Here is a 6,936-nt window from a genome sequence, read left to right as displayed (position 1 = left end):
CTAGTTTCTATATGTCATTATATGCTGAGAATTACCCTACTTTCCTCCGCAAATTCAGCTTGCTTCTAGAAAGTTGGAGCTGTTACCATATTTCACAGATAATGGAAAGGGAGCAGGAGGCCCAATGGTGTGCTGAACAGGCCGAGAACCAGGAGCTTGACTCTTCAAGGAACTTTAATGAAGACATAAGGGCTATACATTATGCTATTGCAATGATACCTCCATCTGTCCGACTACATGCAAGTACAAGTAAGGCTTTATTAAGCACACATGAGTCAAACAGCACACATGGGTCAAACATTTTGTATGTCTACATCAATCTAAAGCTTAAATCAATTTGTTGTGTGCCTTCTCCTAAGAATTAAATGTAGCATAACTCATTGGGAAGCAGGATGAACAAAGTAAACAGTAATTGCTATGGCATTCAACATGCAGCACTGTAACTGTGTGCTGGGTGGGGTATTAGCTAAGGCAACCATTCAACACCCAGCGAGCATCATCTATGAGTCCTATTCTCATAAATAGGACCTGTACATGATATCTGCTGGGTATCAGGGGGTTACCTTAGTAGCTCTTGTGCCTGGTGTGCAGCTTTGGCTCTCTATGTCATATTAGGCAGCAGAGTACTGTGTGCCTGAACAACCTCTTTACTAAACCTTCTTTTCCGTATAAAGCTGTTGGTTAATGGGGTATTACTGGACTTGACAGCCAGTGCTGGTTTTAGACAAAGTGTAGCCCTGGGCAAAATTAAAAGTGGGTCCTAAATTCCAAAATATTGTAACATCACTGTCACATTCAGTCAACTAGGAACATTTAAAACAAATATGATCATATTTTATCCCAGTTCTCAAACCCCAGGCCAGACCAGGTACTTACCTGTCCTCAGCCTTTTGCAGCCCCCCTGTTCTCCCTTCTTTGTTGGTGACCAAAGCATCTGAGCCAGATACACCAGGAGAACAGCATCTGACCACCGTGGGCTTTGATTGGCTACAGAAGTCAGGTGGTCGATGTTCTTCAACAAAGACTGAGATCTGCAGTGCTGGATCACCAGGGAAGAGGGCAGATAAGTATTTCTACTTTCATTATTTTAATAGAGTTGGACCCCGAGGCTGCCATTGCAGATTGCCTGTGGTGTGGCCTTATAGATTGCTTGTCAGATCGCACTATAATGTAATACTATGGTATTGCATTATACTGCAGGAGCGACCAAACCAGAACAAGTTCTTGTCCCGTGGGGGGACTAAAAAAAATGTAAAACTCAGTTTTAAAAAGTTTTATTAAATATAAAAAAAATAAAAGGTTATAAAAGTTTTAAAAAGCCCCTTTTGCCATATTTTTAAATTTAAAAAATCTAAAAAAAACCCCCCAAAACTCATTTGATACTACTGCAGTATTTACGCCGCACGGTGAACGTCATAAGAAAAAAAAAATTGCGTATCCATTTCACTAGTACTGTAAGACTACAGACTTTTCACAGCCAATTAGCGTATGTTCACATACAGTGTATTTGCTGCATATTCTCCAGCGGGGATTTGCATACAAAAATCCACAGTGTATTACACTTCAAGCAATGTGGATGACATTTCAGTAAGGCGGCTCTCACACAGCTACACGCTGTAGAACACCTCCGTTGATGTCAATGGAGCTTCTCAGATGAGCATTTGATAGAAATGCCGCAATTTTTGAGCACTGTCCGCTCTATTTTAGTGCATTTCAGGGATGTTTAACGCACCTCATCACCCATTGCAATGATGGGGTACGTTTAATAACGCTGTTGAACACGATTGAAAACGTCTGTGTGAGAGCAGCCTAAGGGCTCTGTCTTGCGGGCGTACTGTCACGGTGTATTGCGCACACGTATTTCCTGTGCACGATGAATGGAGGCAATGAAAGTCAGTGGACTTTCACTCTCCATGCACACCTGCATGTGTGCGCTGCATATCGATACACAGGAGAAATGAATCACAGCATGCTCTATTTCTCCATGTATCATAAGCAGCCCTTGAATGGAATTGGAAAAATAAATCATACTACGCATGTCCATAACGTTAGATTCCTGGGCATGCGCAATGCCAAACAGCCCATACCTGATTTCTGCTGGCAGAGCGTATGGGCCGTTATGTGTACAACACTGCAGGAGACTCACAGCATTGTATGCATACGCCCATGTGAACGAGCCCTAAAGCCCAGACACCCAGAACTTTGCCAGAGTTAATTTGGTGCAGGTGTTTACCTGTTGTTCGCATGGAAAATTTTAGGAAGTCATGGTTACTTCAGAGGAACTGAGAGAAATAAAATATGTATACACATAGAGGATCATTACATTCTCCTCTGGCTGCACGTACCAATGTCCCTCTGCAGAATGTGCCACCCCTCTCTCTCTCCTCACTTTTTCCCTTTAAAAGTAACGCCCATTTTTATTCAACTTTACCCCCAGACTGGAGGCTGCAGCCCCCTCTTAGCCTTAAAGGCATGCTCCAGCCTTGCAGTCCATGGCCACTTCATTATGTACTTTACAGCCTTTCAGTATATACACAAAGGTCAGTTAGATTCTCCTCAGTATATGCACACAGGGGTTAGTTAGATCCTCCTCAGTATATGCACACAGAGGTGAGGCAGATTCTCCTCAGTGTATACACATAGAGGTGAGGTAGATTCTCCACAGTATACAAGTCATTTCCCGAGGCTTTATGGGTTCTAAGAAAATAACCATGTCAGGTATCATAGATTTTCGCAGTTTTCACGCTTAGAATTAAATATATTAAAGCTGCAAACCCCTTTACCTTTCTTAATTAGAACGTAAAGAATGGCCAAGGCAAAGTTGACGTTTTTGCAGTACAGATGTGTATGTTATTAGTTACATTACTTAGGGGGCCACTTACTTTTGAACTTAGCATTGAATAATCAAGTTGTGACCCCTTTACTTTTCCTATTTAAGACCTAAAGAATGGTTGTGTCAAATTTCATGTTTGTACGACACCGATAAGTCAGAGAATTAGATTAGGTGCATTACATAGGGGATCACTTACTTTTGCACTTAGAATTGAATAATCAAGTTACGACCGCTTTACTCTTCCTACTCTTCCTACAAAATGGTCATGGCAGATTTTAAGTTTGTACGACAGCAGGAAGTAAGAGAGTCAGTGGCCAATCAGTCAGTAAGGGCTTTCGCCTTTATATATATACTAGCTGATATACCAGGCCTTGCCCAAGTTAATTTGGTACAGGTGTTTACCAGTTATTCACATGGAAATTTTTCATTAAGTCATGGTTACTTCAGAGGAACAAATGAATAAAATATGTATACACATAGAGGAGCGTTAGATTCTCCTCAGTGCCAAATTTCATGCTTGTACAACACCGGGAAGTTACATTACATAGGGGTGCACTTACTTTTGCAATTAGCATTGAATATTTGTGTTGTGATCCCTTGACTTTTCCTATTTAGGACCTAAAATGCTTGTGCCAAATTTCACGCTTGTACGACACCGGGAAGTTACATTACATAGGGGTGCACTTACTTTCTCAATTACCGTTGAATAATCGAGTTGTGACCCCTTTACTTTTCCTACATAAGAACTATAGAATGCTCATGCCAAATTTCAAGTTTCTACGACACCGTGAAGTTAGAGAATTAGGGCCCATTTAGAGGGGACGACTGTCGGGCAGACGATGCCCGACACTCGTCCCCGCACATACTAGCTCCCATGTACCTGCACGAGAGCTAGTATCACTTGGTCACAGCGGGGAGACTGCTGGACATTTCTCTCCTCGTGCTCCCCCGCCCCTCGCTATTGACATAACATAGCGGCCTTGAGTACTGAACAGCTGCTATTTATACTATGCTATTTATAACTGCTCATCGTCCATCATTTATGCAAAGGCAAGTATGAGCGAGTATATGCGGGGACGAGTGTCGGGCATCGTTTGCCGACACTCATCCCATCTAAATGGGCCTTAAGTGGCGAGTCAATCAATGAGTTAGTCAGTAAGGGCTTTCGCCTTTATGTATATGATAGCAAGTCTGCATTTCTATTGTGATGTAGCAGAATGGTAATAGCAAGATAGAACCTTGCTTATCAGCCCTGCTCTGCAAATTATATACTGCTAGTGGTCCATTTAAACTAGACACTGTTTGGTCACCTGAAAGAAGCCCTAGGAGAACAAACATTCATGATAAAGAGGTGAAGACAGCAGTGCATTGTGGCTCGCAGCTCAGTCGAAAAAATTTTTAAAGAGGTATTTTATGTCAAAAAGTAATGTATTTGTAGTTGTATTTGACTAGTGTGGATAATTTTTGATTCAGTCTCATATTTTTAGAACTTTACGCCGTTCCAGTAAGCGTTGACAACAAGAGCAAGTGGCCTCTCTTTCCACCTTGCCAACATTGGAATTGCCTTCAGTCACTATGTTTGTTTGCACTCTGAGTCAGAAGAATGCTTCAGCTCTTCATGGCAGATGATGGCATAAGTGGGTGTTGAGGTGCTTCGTAATGTAATCTTTCATTCCAGGGTTTTTCCATTCTAGCTTTCACTTGGGTTAATTCTTCCACGACAGAACTCAGTGAATCTTGTAATTCTCTGACTTTTTCTCTTCCAAGCTTTCCCTTTTTCAATCATACGGCGGCCTTCGGCAATTTGAGATCTCACAGCAAATGGGCCATAGAGCTCATCCTGGCTTAGGGAAATGACTTCCGTTAACAATCGACGGGAAATTAGTGAAAGATCCACAAGGACACTGCGTAATCCAATTATGAACTAGTTACTCAGGATCTCATCTTCCGGTCCCAGCGTTTTTAACCAAGAGGAATCTCTCATCTGTATGCTGGGCAGAAGCTCTTGGACATAGTTGGTATGTTGGAGGATGCCCTCCTCCATCCTTTGGACTCAGCTCTCAGATTTCCAGCACTAGCGGTTTCACCATAAACATCTTCAAGCAATTTAGTAATGCTGTTAATAGTTTGCCACTCTGACTCAGGAAGCAGGTGCACAGTTTCTCTAGCATTCCCTTCTGTGTTGTCTTTCTGGCTCTCAAGTTCAACACATCCCAGATCGGATTGATAGATTACTGGGAGGGTCTGGTGAGGATCCAGCGGTCATGGTGCACCTTGGCATCAATGAACAAATTAGAGGTCAATGGAAGGCCCTCAAAACGATTTCAGGGACCTAGGATCCAAGCTTAGGGCGAGGACCTCCAAGGTAGTTTCTCAGAAAAACTACCTGCACCACAAGCCGCACTAAAAAGGCAGCAGGATCTTAGGGAGTTGGTGTAAGAAGGAGAGGTTTGGGTTCCTGCAGAACTGGGCTGACTTTGCTGTCGGCTACAGGCTTTACTGTAGGGATGAGCTGCATCTTAATGGGGAGGGTGCAGCTATGCTGGGGGAGAAGATGGCTAGAAAGCTGGAGGAGTGTCTAAACTAAAAAACTAGGGAAGAGGGCAAAAAGAGAAACAGGGAGGTAGACAGTGTAGATAGAAACCAGGGACCAAGTAATGGGAATGGGAGTCGAGCAGGGGGTGGGGTTAGTACAGTGAGAACTGACAGAAGAGCTAACAGTACCATTAGTAGCACAATGAATATAAAGAACAACAATAACCTTGCATTCATTGCTATGCAATTTATACGAAGTCTGATCAGTAAAGTGAGTGAGCTTAAAGCGAGAATGTCTGATGAAAATTATGATATAGTGGGAACAACATTTTTTTATGGTAATATAAGAAAAAGCATAAAATGGGGTTTTTTAACATTTTTTTACATTTTTCTTTTTTGTACTCTTTTTTTCTCTTTTTTTACACAGTCTGTGTCCCTCTGAGGAACTTACACTGCAGCACTAATGATCGCTGCAATAACGCATGGCAGGACTTCTCTCCTGCCATGCCTTATCGCTTACTATAGCGATCATAGGCTATGGCAATACAGGACGCCGGTATCTGGCGTCCTGTTGCCATAGCAACCAGCCGGGCTTTCGCGATGTTATCACGAGAGCCGGCTGGAGTCACAGAGGAAGCGCGCTCCCTCTGTTAACCCTTTAGCTGTTGCTATCTACTTAGATTGCGGCAGGGAGGGGGTTAACAGCAGGGGGGCGCATCTCTGATGCCCCCCGCTGTTGCAGGGGGATGCTGGCTACTAGTGACAGCCAGCTTCTGCTGTGGGATATCACAAGATCTGCTATGATCTCGTGCTATCCCCATGACGTAAGGGTACATCATTTTGCGGGAAGTACCCGCTCCCATGACGTACCCTTACATCATGTGGCGGGAAGGGTTTAAGGGGTTTTCAGAAAAGTTTTTTTTTCCTATAAAACCTCATGTATTAAAATAACTATCAGGCATATAGACCCCTCTCCCCGATGTGTCCCATGTTGCTGCTCTGGGTCCTGACATCAGATTTACAAAACACCATTGGCTGCAGCGCCGGTGATGTCCTGTAAATTGGCAGAATGTCATGCAATTATTGTTTTCCAATGGATAATGCCGATTGCATGAATGTAAATAAAAAGAAAAAAAATGGATTGGATCCTCCATGATGTCCCGCGACGATCTGGTCCGGAAATGACCTTCCGCCAGCTTTTGTGCACACACGCCAAAGGAAAAATGGCGATGTCTGTACAGAAGACCCAATCGATGTTGGGGATTTGAAATCTCCCGGCTGGAGAAGTCATCAGGGACCGTTGTGACTCGTCCCTGGGACCGTGATCGCCGTTATCCAATCACAGAAAAGTTTTTAAAAAAGTGAAATAAAGTTAGTTTCATCTCCCCTCACAGAGCCAATCTGCCAGGGAAGATGAAAATACTCACCAAAGGTCCCTCGAAGCCTACTAAAGTGCTGGGTACCCCTGCTGATCTGCGCATGCACCGACAAAATGGCTGTGTATGCGCAGTTGAAGCATATACCACAGTGACTTAGGCATAGTAACCAGCAGGGACCACAGTGATTGG

Source organism: Eleutherodactylus coqui, unplaced genomic scaffold (assembly GCF_035609145.1).
Source record: "Eleutherodactylus coqui strain aEleCoq1 unplaced genomic scaffold, aEleCoq1.hap1 HAP1_SCAFFOLD_319, whole genome shotgun sequence".
Taxonomy (NCBI): Eukaryota; Metazoa; Chordata; class Amphibia; order Anura; family Eleutherodactylidae; genus Eleutherodactylus; species Eleutherodactylus coqui.
This window is presented reverse-complemented; position numbering follows the sequence as displayed.